This window comes from Acanthisitta chloris, unplaced genomic scaffold (genome assembly GCF_000695815.1).
Source record: "Acanthisitta chloris isolate BGI_N310 unplaced genomic scaffold, ASM69581v1 scaffold15478, whole genome shotgun sequence".
In the NCBI taxonomy this organism is placed as follows: domain Eukaryota; kingdom Metazoa; phylum Chordata; class Aves; order Passeriformes; family Acanthisittidae; genus Acanthisitta; species Acanthisitta chloris.
In genome coordinates this window covers 20,559-27,992 of record NW_008686590.1, presented here as the reverse complement: position 1 = coordinate 27,992, position 7,434 = coordinate 20,559, and positions in this window count along the sequence as shown.

The following is a 7,434-nucleotide window of genomic DNA, read 5'->3' as shown; positions in this document are numbered from 1 at the left end:
GAATCAACCAATCCTCCCAGCTTGGTGTCATGTGCAAACTTGAAATTCCAGCAGCAGCTCCCATGGCAGGGACCTCCCCTTTCACATGGCAGGGCACATCCCACAGGTTTTCATTCTGTTCCAAAATCAGTTCAAGGAATTTTTATGATGACTTTGATATGATTTGGTTTAGGCCCTCATTGTGGACTTGCAGTACCAAAATTATGCCCCTTGGATGGTTGTAGTGCTTTACTCTCTGCGTTTCCCCAGCTGAACCGTTTTTGTTCCTTCCCCTAAAAACCCAAGATGAACCCAGTGTCTCTCCTTGACACAGAGTGACTAATTACAGCACCTTTTACCCAGCCACCTCCTGTCAGAAAAGTCAAAACTCTTCAGTAAAGTAGCTTCCACGAAGAGCCACTGTTGAACTGTGTGGCCTCTCTTCTTGAGTTGACACTATCCCTTGTTGACACTGCTGCTGTCCAGAGCAGAGTCTCAGAAGCCTGTTGGGGCAGCAGGAGCATATCCTGTTGAAAACTCTGTGTATTTACTCTTTGGGCTCTTGTAATCATCTGACATTGTCAGCATTCAGGATTGGTTGCCCATTAGTAACAACCTTTCAAGCTGCACTGAAAGAAGGATTTCTGAACAAACATGGGAAGGGAGGGAAGATTAAACAGGTGACAGCCGGTAAAGACAGGAGCCAGGCCAGTCTGGTTTGGGTTTTTTTCCATTAATCATTTTATTTTGGGAAGCCAAGATATGTTTGTGTCATGGGGGAGGAGCCTTCCTTGTCTGACCAGACATATGGTGCCTCATTTCCTGGGCAAACATTTTCTTTATTGCCCTCGTTTTGGCTGGGAAAGAATTTCCTTCTCAGTAGCTCATGCAGTGCTGTGTCTTTTAGATTCAGTGTGAGAATAATCTTGATAACACACTGGTGTTTTCACTGTTGCTATGTAGTGTTTACTCTAAATCATGGACTTTTCAGTTTCTCGTGCTCTGACAGTGTGCAGGTGCATAAGAAAGAACCAAAAGACACTGCTTGAAATAAGCAGTAGTTTTCCCAAGCACAGCCTCTCTGACTGCTGTCACACTGGCATCAGGTGTTTATTCTAGTGCAGATACCCTTTAACAGGGGAGGGAGTAAACCAAGCTCTCACCTGCAATTTGAACTCAGATTCCACAGAAGAGTTATGCCAGTACACACTATATCCCTGTATCCTCTAAGGTAAGGGAATGCAGTGGATTATTGTGCATTATTTGGAAGAAAAGGAGGCATTTTTTCTTAGTACAGGGTCTTCTCAGCCTCAGGGTCTGACTTCCTCTGCAGCAGTATAAAGTAGGCATCACTCCTCTACAGCCAAAGGATGAGGTATCCTGCTTTGTGCTTCAGCTTTGAGTACCATGCCCAGTTCTGGGCCACTCACTTCAAGAAGGCTATTGAGGTGTTGGTGTGTGTCCAGAGAAGGGAATGGAGCTGGGGAAGGGTCTAGACAGAGAGTCATATAAGTAAGCTTAACCTCAGCAGCAGCAGCCAAGCCTCACACAGCCACTCGTTTCCTCCCCCATCAGCAGGATGGGGGAGAGAATCAGAAGAGTAAAAGCTAGAAAACTCATGGGTTGAGACAAAGACAGTTCAATAGGGAAAGCAAAAGCCTTGCACACAAGCCAAGCAGAACAAGGAGTTTATTCCCTGCTTCCCATGGGCAGGAGGTGTTCAGCACCTCCAGGAGAGCAGGGTCCATCACATGTAACAGTGTCTTGGGAAGACAACCACCACCACTACAAACATCCTCCCCTTCCTCCTTCTTCCCCCCACTTTATATACTGGGCATGATGTCATATGATATGGAATATCCCTTTGGTCAGTTTGGGCCACCTGTCCCAGCTCTGGCTCCTCCCAACCTCCCATGCACCCCCAGCTTCCTTGCCAGTGTGACAGTATGGGAAGCAGCAAAGGCTCTGTGTAAGTTCTGCTCAGCAATAACAAAAACATCTCCACATTACCAACCCTGTGTTCAGCACAAGCACAAATTCAAAACACAGCCCCAAACTAGCCACTGTGGAGAAAGCTAACTCCTCCCTAGCCCAAACCAGCACATCTTGTAAGGAGCAGCCGAGGGAGCTGGGGGTGTTTAACCTCAAGAAGAGAAGGCTCAGGGGTGACCTTATCACTGGGTGGGGGTCAGTCTCTTCTCCCAGGTAATAAGTGACAGGATGAGAGGACATAGTCTTCAGCTGTTTCAGGAGAGGTTTAGGTTAGACATTAGGAAGAATTTCTTCACAGAAAGAGTGAGTAGAGACTAGAATGGGCTGTTTTTTTTATCCCTGGAGGGGTTTAAGGACAGACTAGACGTGGCACTTCGTGCCATGGTCTAGTTGACATGGTGGTGTTAGGTCATAGGTTGGACTGGATGATCTCAGAGGTCTTTTCTAACCTAAATTATTCTGCGATTCTGTGACAGCAAACACATTTCTGTGACTCACAACTCTAGCACAGGCAGGGCAAAAGATGTCAGTAAGGCTTTTGGCTTGACTTTGTGCTGTTGTTGGGTGTTGGTGTTTTGCTCTGTGAGCCTATTAAAGACATGGACATATAACATACCTGGAAACACAGAAACACCACCAGTGAAGGAGTTTGGAACCCACCTCCAAGCAAAGACTTTGGCATATGCTGTTCTGTCGTCACCTGTGATAACTTTCCTGCACTGCTGATGCCTTTTGCTGCTTGCTGCAGCGACTTCTCTGTGCATTCATTGTTTGGTCAGAAAAAGTACCTGTTCTTTCTTGCTGAGGTCAAACCATTCCTAAGGTCTATGTGCTGAGACCATCATAAGCCTCTTCATTACCAGTCGTTTACAGCCACTTTATTGCAAGCAGCTGATGAAGCCAGTGAGTCAATCTGCTGCCCCTTCTCTCTCCTCAAACCTGCCTTTCCTTGTAGTACAGTAGAGATATTCTGACATGTAAGTAATGGTCCACAATATCTCCTATGAGCAAGTCAAGGAAGGGCCCAGGAAAGATCATTGTTCTCTATTTGCTTTGACCACCAAATCTTCCAATCCATCCCAGAATAACTTCTGAGCCTCTCTGAGTGTTAACCAGCGCTTACAAATGTCTTATCTGTCAGGCTGACATGAAGCTCAGAGAAGGATACTTTGGATTTAGGCCAGAGTGGTGCCCAGACTGGCACATCTCCCACTTCACTTCTAGAAACAAAGGGTCTCATCAGAACTTGCACTGAAGTGGTGCAAGGCTTTGCCACTGGGGCCACATAAGCCCAGATTTTACATACAAATGGGCCTGAAAAGGAGCAACTTGTTTGAAATGGGGCTAATGCAAATTTTGTGCATGATCACTGGTGCTCGTGCAGAGGATTGGAGTCCTTAAGGTGTGAGTAAGACAGAACAGTCCTTACTTGGAGTACCAATTGTTGCATTACCCCATGACGTTAGCAAGTACTACGGTAGAAATGCAAAACTGTACCAGAGTGCTTTCTGCCTTGCTAAGGTCTTTCTGCCAACAAGCCCAAACAAAAGTGTGTGTAGCAAAGGCAGCTGGAAACAAGAGATTAAACATATTAAGCAACTTTGTAATTGCACTGGCTCTCAAATCATGGAAGTCCTTGTGTTGTTAATAGTTTGTGTGGCTGTTTCACCCTGGGACTTATCATCCAGGGTGTGCTGGTGAGGCACTCAATCTGAATTCTGTGGTACCTAAATAATGCTCAGGGTCTGTGCAGAAAAGGGCATCTACCTCCTGGAAAGGCAGCACTGTCCAAACAGAGCAGTCCTGGGTCTGGTACACTGAAGCTGCTGAGAAAAAAAAAAAGGGGGGGGAAAGGAAGACCAGAGAGTCTTCTGATAGTTTTCCATTATTCATCAAGGCTAATGTACAGCAAAATGCCTGACTAAGGCCAGTTTGAAGAGGGAAGAGAGAAGACTACCAGGAGTTTGGGAGTCCCAAGTACTTTGCATGTTAGGGGCTGTGCTTTTTTTTATGTGAGGAAAGGGGAAAACATGAAGTAGAAGAAAGCACATATAAACTGCTCCTTCCTGATCTGATCCTCAGTTGGTACAGAGAGGGAAGGCTGCTGATGCCAGTCCAGCTGCTCTGGTTTACACCAGAAGGGGCAAATCCAAACCACCCACCAGGTGGGCACTGCTGCCCTCCCACATACTGTGGATCAGGACCACCACTAACAGTGACCAGTCACAGCTGGGAGGTTTCCTTCCTTGTCCTCCCCAGCCCTCCCCCACTGCTTCTCATGCCTGGTCTGTATTCCATCCTAGAGACCTGGGACACAAGCAGGGATCTAAATTTATAGGGAGAAAAAGTGTGGGCAGAGGGGTGTGAGTATCAGCACAAACAAGTTGTGCTGATAAGCCTCCTGACTGTATTTTATTTTACTGAGGTTCTTAACAAACAATCTTTATGAAATGCAAACCTGGCTTATCAGGCTAATGCAGATTGTCTGAAATCCTTATCTCCATGGGCCAGTTAGCTGGAGTGATTCCCTTTTCACAGGGAATAGAGAATGAAGAGCTGCACACAAGCCTACCCCTCCCTCCTTCCAATCATTGCCATTTACTGGCAGTGAACCGAACGGCTCTGATTTCCAAACTCATAAATAACGCAGGGCCTCAGAGCTGAGCTGTCCTGTGTTTCCAAACAGTTGTTCAGCTGTGCTGAGAGCAGGAGTCGGCTGGGAGAGGCATGGGGGCAGGGCTGGAAAAGAGAAAGAGGAAAAAGTCCCTGGTTTGCTGCATCTTTCTGAGAAGAAATCTATGTTTAAGTGACATCTATCGCTAGACACAGCTCAATCTCCTCACACACACAGACACATCCCTCCCTCTCACTGCTGTCAGCAGACCTGGCCCCTGACATTTGAATGTGTTTCCTTGGCACGATTTTTGCTCCATAGCTTTGCCTCCTGTCTGCTGGGGAGAAGCTGCTGCTATTCGTCTGCTGAAGATTTATGGTGAGAAATGTGCCCGCTGCTCAGGAGAAGGCTTTTTATTTCATTCTCTTCACACTGTATGTGTATTTTCTGTACCTCGTGTGGGTCAAATTTGTGTACCTGGGGAATGGATGTCAACTAAACAGGTCTGCTGCTTTTTCTGGGGACAGAAGCATGGAATAAAGGTAACAGCAGCTGTGAGGAAATGTTTTTGTTGTGGCTGCTGAGCTCTGGGAAATATATATAAAAGTCCACATGATGGAATAAACAGATGCTGCTGTTGTCTCTGTGTCTGTGATCTCTGGAAATTTTCTCTTTCCATGGGCCAACCTGTGACCTGCACCTGGTCCTAGCCCTTCAATTCCAAAATAGAGAACAGGCCTGTACTGAAGTGCTAAGACCTAGTGAAGAAGGGGCCTGACTTTTGTCCACAATTATTTGCAAGTTACTTTCACATCTCTTTTGCCTCTTTCCATTTTGCATGTCTTTCTGGTCAGGAGGCACGGGTGTAAATTCAGTATTCATGAGGTGCCAGGGGGGCCTCGCAAAGCTACAGCTGTACAGAGAAATAAGGCTCTGTAGAAGAGAGGTTTCCCACAGCACATGATGCAGAGAAATGCTAGTGGAGTTGCTGTTGATTCCTCTTGGTGTCTGGGCAGATGACGGTAGGGATTAATTTAGCAACAGAGATTACCTTTCTCAATGCAGGAAACCTTGTGTACCCCAGGATACAGTTTATACCTTTCTATTGATGCCTAAATCCAGGAATATGAATTACATCAAAGCATGGAAATGGTGACACATCTACCACGAAGGGGAGCATGGAGATTGCACTACCATACAGTACCTTGGACACCTTGTTGGACACGCTACATCCCACAGGTGCAATTGGTGCCCAGTGTGGCAAATCAGCCAGCAGCTGGCAGGAGTTATTGTTTCCAGGTAGCACTAAGGTTTGACCCTTGGTCTCTGTGCCACATGCAGTGAAAGGGCAGTTCTCTGTGTTGCAGGTCCTCAAAAAAAGCCCCGCTCAGTGGTGATGACTGTGCACGTGCTGTCAGCACACACAGCATCTTCTCTGGTGTCTGTTCTCAGCCTTTGTTCTTGAGCTTTTAACCCAGAACTCAGGAATGGTTTCCCCTTCTTGAGAGATCGAGAAACTGCACAAAAATAAAAAGGGGCAGGATGACTTCACTATACTCTGCAACCACCCTGTTTAACTAGATCACTGTGTTGTTCATTCACATGCTGCTGGTAGGATTAAGGAAGACACATTGGGCTGCAAATCTGTGTAGGTGGTATCTGAGAATGGCAGCTGTCATCTGGGTCTTCAGAGACAAATACAACAGTCATGAGTGAATACCTACAGCTACACCAGCATCTCCCAACCTAAATATAAGAATGTAGTGTGCTCCTTCCTGGAAACGAAGACACAATTAGCCTTGGGTGATTACATTGTATAATTGCCACTGGGGGATTACATCAAATTGTGTTTCTTTTCTTCTAGAAAGTCCAGCTTTAGTTTCCTTAAAAGGTTCTTAAATCTCTTATAGTTACCTGCTTTACAGATGTCTCACTATACAAGAGAAAAAATATCCAAATTTTGTCCAGCTATGATATATGATGTTTCTCCTGTTCTGGAGATCTCCGTCCCTGGTTCTTTCCATTCTAGAGTTAACATGTTTCTCAGTTTGGAGTTTCAACCCTTCATTGTGGTTCTGTTGAAACCAGCAGCTGAACTCTTCTTGTCTTGGCAGGACCTGGAATTTATCCATCTCTCACTCCTTTTGGGAGAGCTGGACTCAGCCCCAGGTGATACTCTTATGTGCTGATGAGTTTTGTAGTGCTATGGCATTCATCTGTCCATCCTTTCAGCCTGCCTGCTGAAGTACTACAGGAGAGTTAGCTGTTCTCCAGTACGGGAACTGAAGTTATTGAGCCTGGAGAAAAGGAGGCTCAGAGGGGAACACCTTACTTGTCTCTCAAGTACCTGTAAGGAGGCTGTAGCAAGGTGGGCATTGGTCTTTTCTCCCAGGTGACAGGACAAGAGAAAATGGCCTTAAGTTGTGCCAGGGGAGATTTAGATTGGATAGATGAAAAAAATTTTCCACCAAGAGCATTGTCAAGCACTGGAACAGACTGTCAAAGGAAGTGGTGGAATCATCATCCCTGGAGGTGTTTAAAGAACGTGTAGATGCGACACTTCGGGACATGGTTTAGTGGTAGACTTGGCATTGCTGGCTTAATGGCCAGACTTGATGATCCCAGAGATCTTTTCCAACCTACATGATTCCATGTGTCTATGGGAGGTCTTGGACTGTGCTTTGGGAGAGCTCTTTTGCAGTCTTATTCCTTTGTCTCCCTGAGCACACAGCTGAATTGCTCTGGTGGGTCCTGCTGCTCTTCCCACAGTTGTCACCTCACCCAAGTCCCTGGATAACTGGACCAAGGAGTGGCTCTTGGGCAATAAAAAGGCATCATGTTGGGTGTGA